Source organism: Amphiura filiformis, chromosome 5 (genome assembly GCF_039555335.1).
Source record: "Amphiura filiformis chromosome 5, Afil_fr2py, whole genome shotgun sequence".
Taxonomy (NCBI): Eukaryota; Metazoa; Echinodermata; class Ophiuroidea; order Amphilepidida; family Amphiuridae; genus Amphiura; species Amphiura filiformis.
Genome location: NC_092632.1, coordinates 33,648,200 through 33,660,501, shown reverse-complemented (window position 1 = coordinate 33,660,501; position 12,302 = coordinate 33,648,200). Strand labels below are relative to the sequence as shown.

At 35.8% G+C, this 12,302-nt stretch overlaps 1 protein-coding gene across 9 annotated transcripts in view; it reads left to right on the top strand.

Annotated features, from left to right (window-relative positions):
• The window catches only part of LOC140153011 (tubulin polyglutamylase TTLL5-like), a 181,574-nt gene that overhangs the window by 116,202 nt on the left and 53,070 nt on the right, over nucleotides 1-12,302 (top strand). The window lies entirely within an intron of this gene.

Sequence of the window (12,302 nt, the reverse complement as noted above, 5' to 3'; positions counted from 1 at the left end):
TTCTTGTGCCTTCAATCGTGATCTCATTTTCTTCTTGCTTTTTTGTGTGCTTCATTCACTACAGTCAATCAATTCGTTGCTGTTTTGACAAACTGTCGTATGCCGATATTTGGGCAAAATGAGTTATATAAACTTTTAAAATCTATGAATGAAACTCTATATTATTCATAAAGTTTTGAGACCTAAATGTAATTAGTTAATGAGATTGAGATATGGCACTAATTAGTGTGATACAACATGGTTTTTATGTACCGCCTGCATGAGAACTTCGTTCTGTGTTTTTGACATACAGTCGTATCATGATATGTCGCCATAGGCCACCGTGAAACTGCAGTTACCTATTGTTTTGACATACTTTTCGTATCACATGACATATCATTATTAATAGGTTGTCAAATTGTGCATGTTTTGGCATATTGTCGTATGAGTTTGCAGATTAATTTCTTCTAATTATTGAATGAATAAAAAGTTTGTATTAAGTTGAGAACAAAGACATATAGTATTTGTTGATAATAATAAACATTTACTTTGGAGCTCTCCAGTGGGTCTTCAAAAAATTAAAAAACTTTAAATGCGATTTTCTCAAAACTGCATTTTTCATCATAAGACAGTTTGTCAAAACAGTGACGAATTGTTCACATGTTATCTTAGTAGTATGTATTTAAAATATTGCACTTGGAAACCATGCAGAACATTTGTTTGTTTGTTTAAACAGTCACTCTGTCTGGAGACACACTTTGGTCCTGAGAGGACCAGGCTCAAGCAAAATGCTGAAGCCTGGTTAAAAAGCGTATAAGCAAGGTGGTTTATAGGGAAGAAAAGAAAGAAACACAATTAAATTCTTGTTTTGACTTTCCACTATCTTGTCCTACAGAGATGCAATATTTATTGTAATGTATGCTGCGTCCTACAGACTAGCTATCCACACTACAAGATATCCTACTGTTATTCAAATCAAAAACACCATTTTGCTACCACTAAATATCCACTACCATAAATACATCAAACTTGGCACACATGTATGTGAATATGTGATTAAAGAAAAATTTGGAACTATTTACACCTGAATTAGAATTGAAGTTTGTTTTTGATACCCCAAGCAAGTGTCACCCCACCAGCAAAAGTAACCCTAAACAAGAAACTTTGTACCAAATTTGTTCCCATTAGAACCCTTTTGGATTCAGTATATAATTATTTTGAAAACTACCATGAACAAGTGTAGCATGTTTAAAAAACTAGCATTTTTCTTGATAATATGTATTTTCAACACCTAAATGTGTAGCATAAGTTACTTGCTTGGTTGCAAGAAGAAAACCCCTTTTCACATACTGAAGGGGTTTCCCTCCCCTGTAAGATAATATTCAAACGAAAACCATGATGTTCTCCCAATTTTATCACAATTTTATTCAAAAAAATGTATTAATAGCGACATTACATTGTTGTATGGGCACTTCAAAATTCACTTTCATAGGAAGTCATCATTTGAAAGTAATTCAGGATAATGTGTTTACATAACAGTTACTTGGAATTTGTGGTTGAAAAACATACCATTACCTTATTCAAATGATTAATGAAATTGTATACTATGAGTGGGAGAAGGAAGAATCCAGTAAGCTTATACCAATCCCTTTTGAATCAAAACTCCTGTAATGAAACGACAAGTAACTGAATAAAAATTTACAGCCTAAAATCTGCCAACTTTCTATATTGTGTATGTTTGTGTTTGCTGATAAACACTAGCATATGTTGCCCTGGCAACTAAGACAAAAGATGAAGGCAAAGGTACAAATGACATTTTGAACCTTTCATGAGTGATTCAGCCTATAAACATATTGGAAAGTTCAGTTTGAAATAATTAGGGGCATTTGGGGTTTGCCAAATCTCCACCCACTAACCTATCAATACCTGTATACCAGCTTTCTGATGCATTTATAAAGAATGCTGGGGGTATTTACTAAAGATGACAAAGAAAACATTGGTTTTTGATTTTGAATATAGTGTTTTAGGAAGCTGTGGGTTTTCTGTAATCCACCCCACAACATGCAGGGAAATGTGATACATTTGGCACTGGATGTGACTGACATTGAGGATTGTGATGTCATCAGTTTTTTGACAGACTGAAATATAGGTACAGTGTTGGCTTTCAGGGTTGCCACTAATTTTCAGCCAGAATTGTGGGTCAACAGGGTTTACTTTAACACAAAGATAGAACGTGTACGCGTTCACACACTTTGCGTATCCCTTCAAAACAAAAGTGCGAAGTCCAACACATGCAAAATCTTGAAAACATTTGTGTTCATATAATTTCATAATTTGATATAGAAGTACCCGATATTTTCATATAGAAAACAAAATTTACCCTTGGTATTTTGAGAATAAATAATGGGATTATGGCCGTACCTATTGAGAGAAATTTAAAGAAATTTTATGTGGCTATACCCCCCCCCCCTTCAGAGGAAAGGGTACAAAAGAATAATAGAATGAACTCCTACATCCTGTGGGTCAAATATTAAAAAATCACGCAATTTTTCACTTAACTATTGGTATCTATGGGGATAGAAAACTACCGGAAGTTGTGGGAGACACTGTTGAAAAGTCACCCATTTTAATATTGTTTTTAACCATTGGTTTCCATGGGACAGGAAATAGTCAAATGCTGTGCGAGTGGATTGTCAAAAGTCACCCAATTGGGTTGCCAAATCAGGGGTATGGCAACTCTGGTAGGCTTTGGCAAATTGTACATGTAGGAATGTTCAATATTGTTGATGGGTTCTATATGAAGTGAGAAGTTCATAGGTTCAAAGTAGTTAAAACACCATCACATAGGACAAAAAGGACGTTGACAACATCTAGAAACACTAGATAATCATCAGTCAGTCTACCAACAGCATTTACAGCGTTGATGATGAAGAATGGTTTCTCTGAAATATTCGATTCAAAAAGAGCATTGTTGACGAGGTATAAAAACTTGTTTTGATGTCCATTCACAACATGTTTAAATCTCTTCATTCATGGTTAAAATATGCTGTTTTTGAAATTGTCCATAAATTAAGAAGAAAGGCTTTTAGGCCTCTTTACATGTAACTACCATACACAAACAATTTTAAATAGCTGAATGAAAATATTACATGTTTGGCACGTGTGAAGTTTTGATTTATCTAAACAAATTTGCCCAATTAAAATAATCACATTCAGATGAACTGAAGATGGGTGACCCAATTAGCAGTGTCATCCCCCCACTTTACCCCATCAGATACAGATGTTGGTATCAGATGAACTTTTATTCTCATATTGAACCCCGTGAAATTTTAGGTCCAAAATATGTTTCATTTAGGCAGTAGAACAAAAACATGGTAGTTTGGTGGTACACCCCCCCCCCCCACCCACCCCAGAAGTTGTGTTCTATGGGCTAATGGGATGCACATTTTGTGCCTAGAATCCAAACTGCTTGAGCAAAGTAACACAAGACTTGGACTAAGAATACTTGAGTGATGAGGTTTCATGTGAGGTAGAAAACATCATGTGTTACAATCGGAATTGCATCTCCCATCATAAAATGTTGCTAATCTGATGTTGTTGCCTGATTTGATGAATTAGCCTATTTGTACATTATGTCATTGTTCATCTTGGCCCTATAGTCTTGTCAGTTAGTTACATTATCCTTCCTTACATAACTTCTGCATTCTGTGGTGACTATAGTTTCACATCTGTGGCAGCTTAAATCAAAGGATATACCAGATTAATATGTAAGAAAACTTGCCCTTAATATTTCCTGGCTGTAAAATATGATTGATAAAAAATATCATAATTTTGAAAGAAAAAGCTGCTGATTCTTGTATTGTAATATATTTATTCATAACTAACATGTCAGTTTTTTTTCAAATGTTTCACACCAAATCAGATCATTTCTGTTCATGGGAACTATGTCCTGCCCCCTCTGATATGGATTATTTGAGTATTCCTACATTTAAACACCAGCCTTGTGCATCTATGATCATTGATCACAGCAAGAAAGTGCCCTCACTCTTGCCTCATCTCTTGGCCAGGCCATGCAGTGTCAGATCACAGCCATCAGCATTCATCACCTTGTAAATTATACCAATGTGACATCTGGGAAAGGGTTGTAGCAAGAGGAGTGTGTGCTCACCATGCTCAATGGCTAGTCAAAAGATACAACCATTTCCGGTAGCGAGCTAGCCCAGAATTTGTCTGGATTAAAAACGTGCCTGTAAATCCAGATGTATTGGGGTTTTGAATAACGCCAAGATCTAGCTTTTGTCTGGGCTGATATGAACAGTGTGAAGAAGTTGAGATGTAGTTAGGCTGGTAGTGTAAAATGATGTACATTTCTAGTACTTTGCAAGATAAATGAAAAAATAAAATAAATAAACAGGCCACTTTTTTCTAAAAACATAAATTGATAAGACTATTGGATTTAAACAGAAAGTATGTTTAAAACCTAAAAATGTTACTTAAAATTACAAGGATAGATAAATCTTTCCCTGTAGGCCTATCTATTTCTTCCTCACTGTAGACTATGAATGTGACATTTTTTGTCAAAGTACAGGAAGTTTTTGGCAGCACAGATTTGTGAATTTAATTGTGCAATTCATTGTTAGCTTGTTAAACAACATTGTCACTTTAGTGACACCTTTGCTGGTTCAATTTGCTCATTTATCAAAAATCCTAAAATTAAACATCCCCAAATGTAAGGAACCTGATTATTCCTATTATTTGAATATTGCTATTACTTTGACCTTGGATGTACTTTTCCCCCCTTGTGTACATTGGTACATAATGCTGTATGCATTAGTATAATGCTCTAATTCTTGATATAACAGAGCCTTGATCAAACCCATATGATGTATTATGACATTGGCAACCAGGCCTTGTCAAGTCAAGTCAACCCAACAAAGTACAATCAGCTTTGTCTCTTCCATTTATGCCAACCATGTACACTGACCATTTAAAGTGCAGTAACATTTTTGGCACTCACTCACACCTGATTGTACCTGGCTACTGGACGGATGTAGGCCTACATTGTCAAATTGAGCGTGTTTATACTGAGCACCTCGCATTACCGCGAATTCACCTTCACCCGCATTTCAATCCTCTCGCATTCACTGGGTCGTTTCTACTGCGCTGTTAATGCAGGGTAACAATTCACTACCCACATATTTAGTGGGGAAGGCGGAAGTCCAGCAAATAGTTTTTGTGACCTTTCAAGGTCAGATTTTGAATGCTCACACTGTATTATAATAGGCTAACTTCCGGTGTCACCCGCAAAATCGTCACCCGTACTGTTTCTACTGCGAACGTTACACGATAACCACTATTAACCACCTCAATAGGTGGTTGGCGGATTCACTCGCATTACCGCGCATTCACCTTCACCCGATCTGTTTCTGCTGGGGCCGTTACCGCGTATTCCTCGCATCACCCCGAATTCACTCGAATTAACCCGCAACCGTCTGCTCAGTAGAAACATGCTAATTGTCAACATTTGCCTTTTTACACAGAAACATGTTTTTTTAAATCGCAAGAGTCTAGTGTAAGATGTAAATGTGTTATTCCATTTATAATCCACATACCCGTTGCAGAAGATTTCACTGCCATCTCAATTCCAGTTGCACCTTATGATCAACCCAGCAGTTTAATATGTTGAAACATTTTTCAATCTGAAAATTTTTGAAATTTTTGAATTCCAGTTGCAATTGCATTTTGCATAATTTAACCTAAAATTTGACAAATTTGTTTTAATTCCAAAATCATCCACAGTGGGAGTATGATTTTCAAGTGGAACCACCCAATGTACTAAATGCAAAATAGGTAGACATGCATTTGTATAAAATTATGCATCCTTTGATTTCCCATTGAGAGTGTTAGTTTTAGGGTGAGGATTAAAGGGTTAGCTAAGGTTATAGTAAGGGTCAATGTAAGATGAGTAACTTTCAAAGTGACGGATGTGCAGGCAGCGATTTAACACTAGGAGTCTTCGATAAGAGTTTTGACTCCAAAGGGGGGGGGTCACTATGTACGAAGGGCCTATGAATGGGGGTCATTCAGTGAGACATGACCAATTTTTGATCAATGCAAGTGCCAAAATATAAAATATATCAAAAAAGAAGTTGGGACTCCTTGAGTAAAATGTTGACAGTTTGTAGGGAAAATAACAAAATTTTGGTCATTCTGGAAAGTCCTTTTTATAGACCAGACATGGCAAATGGCACAGCCAGGCTTAAAATTCCAATGCTATAGCATGGTTTTTATTTTAGTGGAACAAGTTCCTCCCATGTAGGCTAAGGGTTGCTGCAAAAATTTGCATCAAAAAAAATATTAAGTTGTTGCACCCTGAAGACATCCAGTTCCATGTTGGTTTACCTGAGACTGATATTTGCCAATAGTTTGTAGACCCCAGATTTATAAGAAGATTGATAAGGTTGGATATGAACAATCTGACTAGTACAATGTTGGCCTGAGGATGTTAGCTGTCGCAAGGAATCTGCAGGGCAATGGCATAATGCAAATCACTCCATGTTTGGTATGGTGTTAGGCATATCCGTATTGATAGAAGATAATTATTTGAGGTGTATGGCTATCCGGGACAGTTTGTATTACATATTTAAAACAAAAGTCCCCCCCCCCCCATTGAAGCCTGAAGAATCCATCCTTTTCACTGTTCAGTACTTTGAATCACACAGTCTCTCTGATAGGCCTCTTAAAATACCATTTTTTTCAAAATGTCAAATATACGCACGGTTTCCTTGGCCACACCAGCGAGACCCCTGCGACTACTGGTCACTGATGGCTTGCTTGGCACCCGAGAGGTTGGGGTTCGAATCCTGGGGGAAACAAACTTCTTTGTCCATTTCTTCCTTTAAAACTTCCTTTCTCAGCACCAAGCCCTGTCAGTGTCAGTGTTAGGGTTAATAAAATCCAATGCACATGTTGCTTACCCTCTATCTCTTCAAGTTTGCTTGATATGGGCAGATTTATAGGATGTTTACAAATGCTATAACATTTCATATGATATTAAAGGTCAGAATTAACATGAAGGTTGCACAACAATGAGTGTTGTTTTGCAGTAGACATGACATTCACAGAGCTACACAGGATATAGCCTAGAGATCTATTACCTGGTACAGCATGTCTGTAATTGTTAGCACTTGCACACAATTCATGGTCATGTTCAAACATCTACTTTTTGAGAAGGAAAGGTGAGAGCAATGATGTGTGATCATCACATTTAGAGTTGGCTCATTTCTTGTTTCGTTATGCCCCCCCCCCATCTTTCCTTTATAACTGCCCTGTTCATATTGCATTTTTCACTCCCTTTTGTTTGTTTTGGTTAAAAACATTGTCTCATATAATCAACTATTTTTATTCAATATCTTTATAAATGTTGTTTGTTTTCTTGCCTGTGTAGCTGACAAATTCTTCACAAGGATATTTTGATTCCAAATTTACCTCAATTTGAACCCCCTTTTCATTGATTGTAGATAGATCCAAACATATTAATGGAAATATGTCACCTTTTCAAAATTCAGTTCAACTTCAAAACCCATTTACATAATTACGAAAAGATCTGTATTTGAAAAAGAAAATGTATGCACTATAAAACACAGTTAATCCAGCAATGTCATAGCCTATCATTTCTAAATCATATCATTTTCAAGTGATGAGGTAACAGGATAAAAACCTACAATAATGGTTATTTAAGACTGCAAGGTCCATACAGAGTTCACCATCATTACAGTGGCTAGTTGCACTTTTGTGTACTTCGCTGTTCCTGTATCATTGCTCTACAACGTTCCATCTCTGTTTGTCATTTACCAATTCCTTTTAACTATGTTGGTTTGGATGCCCAATGATGGTCACTGGTTGTTGCAACCCCAAGATACATGGGACACCAAGATGTACTTTTTCGTTACAGTCATGCGTGTAAAGCATGTGCTGGACAAGACATCTATGACTGGGGTTACTGGTATAAAACCAATTGGTTTATAAAAAGCAATTTTTGTACAGTTGTGAATTGTAAAAATTGTCATAAAAGGTATTTGATCTGATAAATACCCTAACATACTCCTTAAAACCAGTTAACACTTTCTCATCAAACAGTCCACTTCAAGATGTGTTACAAATCCTCAAGGTACAAATCGAAACTTTACATGACTATTTTGTTTTTAATAAACTTTCAATTTGGTATAATAGGTCTAATATCTAACCTTGCCAGAAGCTGGTCAAGGAGTTGTTCAACCTCAAGCAAATGTCACCAAACTATGTCACCAAAGTTGTTTTGAGCTATTTTACCATTCAAATCCATATTATAGTTTTTGTTTTAATTTCATCTGTAACTTGGCCTGCTTCACATTTTGATGATATTTGCATAAAATTATTACAGTTTATTAAAAAATGTTCTTCATCGTGATGCCCAAATCCGAAAATTAACTTTTCACAAACTTGTAGAGAAAAAAGCATTCTCACATAATCTTATTCTGTACAACTGGAAAATGATCAACTTGTAACCCTTTTATAGCATCAACATGTTTGCTGTTAAGTCTTGTATGATAGTTACTGAATCAAAAGTAGCAGATTTTTGGTGTGAAATTCTTACTTTTCAGTCTAGACAGGTATTTAAAATGTCAATGGACTTGGGAAAGAAAGAAAGCAGGAAACAAGAAAGGTAATCACATATTTGGCCTTGGCGCTGGGTTTCCCAGGAGTTTCACTGTATGTTGACAAACAGTCTACAACTTACAGAAAATACCCTGATTTTAAAGTATTTATTAATACTTGATGAAGCTAGGGTAAAATGGGACCCCTCCTTAGTTATATATGCAATTTTTCTTTTCTATGACACCCTAACTTCCTAAGTGCAAATCTCCTTGAATGACCCTGCATATAGGCCTAGCACTAGCCCTGTTCACAAACCGCGACGCTCTCGAATAGCGAGCGAAGCGAGTTTCAAGCGTTACAAGGGGTATCAGAGTACTACCCTGCATACTGCACCTTTTTGGCTTCTTAGCCAATCCAATGACCCCTTTTTTGTGTAAAATGATAACTAAAATCTCTCCCCGCAAGACCTCAAGTTTTGAAAGGATGGCTGTAGTTATACAGCTCTATCACTTTACAAATTGTTTTACCCCCTGCTCAAACATGTCCTAATTTTAACAAACTTCCTGTACCAAGTTTTGTTGTCGCTCTTGTCAATTTATACATCATATTATTTATTGCATAATTTAAGTTCATACAAGAACAAAGATGGGGGGTGAGTGTGTGGATGCAAATAACGATGTCAAGCAGATATAAGAAGTGTTTACAAATACAAGTCCAGCTACAAATATGCATCTTATAATTTGCAGAAGGAAAATGCCCTTTGACTCTTCAATTCCAAGAAATTATTGAACAGCCACACCAAATCTGGCAATAATATAAAAACAAAATCACTTTAATCAATCTAAAGTGTCTTATAGCTCATGCAGGAAATTGCTGGTTCTTAAAGAGATTGTCCTTAAATGAGGATACATCCCTGAGGCTTTCTTAAGACCTTGATATTAGCCCACCTACTATACACACTGTACATGTAAATAGGCGGCAACCATCAGAGAGAAGATATCAGAAAAAGAGGAAGTGATTGTAGTAATAGCAGGTTTAGATCTTTCAACACTGGCAGTGTGTTAGGAGTATCATAGTATTAGTAGGGTGATGGTGGGAGGGTCTGGTTTAACAACCTTGTTCAATAAATAAATTCCACAACAAATTGCAAGGATTATATGATTTAATAGTCAAACTATTTGATTGAAATAAGATAGTTTGGGAAGAAATAATTGGATGTGTATCAATATTTGTACCCAAATTTCAATACTGTTATCCCCCTCCCACTCAATGTGTGATGAAATGCAAGTTAACTTGTTATTTAGGCTTGTATATTTTGGGTGCAATGCCGCAACAATATTGTTGACATCTTTGTTATTTTTCTTTGGTGTTGATTTTCACTTCAATGGTAATTCAAGTAAGTAAGTCGTATTTTGTGTAATTTGCCATAAATCTCCACTGAAACTTTGTGGTTGGAGTGGATCAACTCCTACTTACAAAACTCAGTATTGAATTCCATGAAGTAGAGATTTAAAAATGGGGTTGGTTTTGTTCTTTAGGGTGTGGAAGGATTTGAACCCACCCACTCATAGGTTCATATAGTTGATTGGGATATAGTTTCATTATGCCAAGTGAAATAGTAAAACGGAAATAAGTTTCTTGGCCCTGCCCTGCTTCCTTTTTTGTCAGCACCACTTTCTGTTAAAAACAAATAGTCACATAACAAAAGTTTTGAAGTTTATTAACACTAGAAAACACCACCTTTTTTAATTGAACTCGGAATGATTTACACAAATGTATTACTATTGTCTCAGCTTTTCTGCACCCTCAGTTGGTGAACTTGATGGGATTAAGGGGTACTACACCCCTGTGGTAAATTGTGACTATTTTTGCATTTTTCTCAAAAATAATAACACACTGGTAACAAAAGTTATGTATATTATTGGGGCAAGGAATTCAATTACTATACTGAAATTTCAGTGACTCAAGGCAAGCGGTTCAGTATATATGATTGGAAATGAGGTACATCCTAGCGGTACCTCTTTTCTTATCATAAATAACGAACCGCTTGTCATGGGTCACTGAAATTCCAGTGTAGTAAATTGATTCCTTGCCCCTATAATATAGGTAACTTTTGTTACCGCTGTGTTATTAGTTTTTGAGAAAAATGCAAAAATAGACACAAATTTATCGAGGGGTGTAGTACCCCCTTAAGCAATGTCAATGTTGTATTATGAGAATGCTGAGGTGTGCAATCCAAAGTTCACACTAGAATTGATTACAGTTATATTTCTTTCTGTGTATTTTTGAATTTATGGATCACAGACCCGAAGATTCTCATAATACATGTACCAAATTTTATACACAACCTGTTAAACAGGAGCCACCATATTATGCAAAGCCGGGATGCAAAGCTTAGGGTACACACCACCAGACAAGCCAATGGTGAACATTGCTGATGGGTATTTAAAATATGGAAATGGAAGTACTTAAAATTTAATTGTAAGAAGAAAAAAATCAAGAAAAGAACATTTCTTTAATTAAATTGATCTTGCTTGGCCATATTCCATGATTCTGTGGATTTGGAATTCTTTCAGAATGTTCCTCATGTCGTGACCTAGTATACTGCCCTCATATTTAAAATCATGCCAAGTTCTTATTGATTACATGTACTAACAAATTAGTGTGTTTACTGCTAGTAAAATCATGTTAAAATATTATGGAAAGAGATTTGGTTAATGTTGAAAGTTAGCAAAATATTGGCAGAAAGCTTTCAAAGAAGCTTTACTGTACAACATTTCATTATGTTCTAGTAACAACCACAAACATGAGTCCTTTTTATGCCATGGATGTTAACAAATTATTTTAGTATCATTTTTATGTTGGATATTTAACTATAAGCGATACATTTTTGTAAGTTGTAGAAATGGTATCTAAACATAGTTTTTAAAACATTTTTTCTCAGCATAATTTTTAACACTCTATTTGAGCCACTTTTATCTGTATACATAGAAAGTGCAGCACCAGTACCGTACCTCATGCAAAATATGCTTGAAGTTATGTGGGGGGGAAGATATGGACTTTTATGGCTTTTGTACTTTCCTAATTTTACCCAATTTTCTTGTTTACAGTTTCAATGATTATTTATTCAAGAAAAACTGAAAGAGTAGATTTCAAATGTTCCCAATTCCCCCACCAGCTGTCGAGCAAGTAATTCCACACGCCTTTTGCTGGTGATACCTTTGATCATTATTTGCTACAAAAACCGCAAAATAAACGGTATCCATAGAAATAGTTGCTAAGAAGGATTAAGCAAATCAATGGCAATCTGGTAGTAAATTGCAGGTCATTGACCAATTGGAATTAAGTAATTCATCAACCTAAAATCACATCTTTATAAATTGCTGGGATACTAGTCTGATAAACTAACTGGCTCAATCTAACAGCCATTTATGGGTCAAATACCTTTTTTATTCCATCCAAGTTAAGCATGAATTACTTGGTCAAAATGCTTGGGTTTATTTTTTGAGTCACGTTTACAAGTTTAGAGGTATATGTCTAGATACAAGATCATGGAATCAAATTTTGAGATATATTCTTGGAAGTGGCTTTACTAGGATTTTTCAGGGAGGGGGTTACGGAATGGGAGCGCAAGGGGACTTTCAGGAGGGGCCAAATTTGACAAAAATGATCAAAAAATCTAAGAT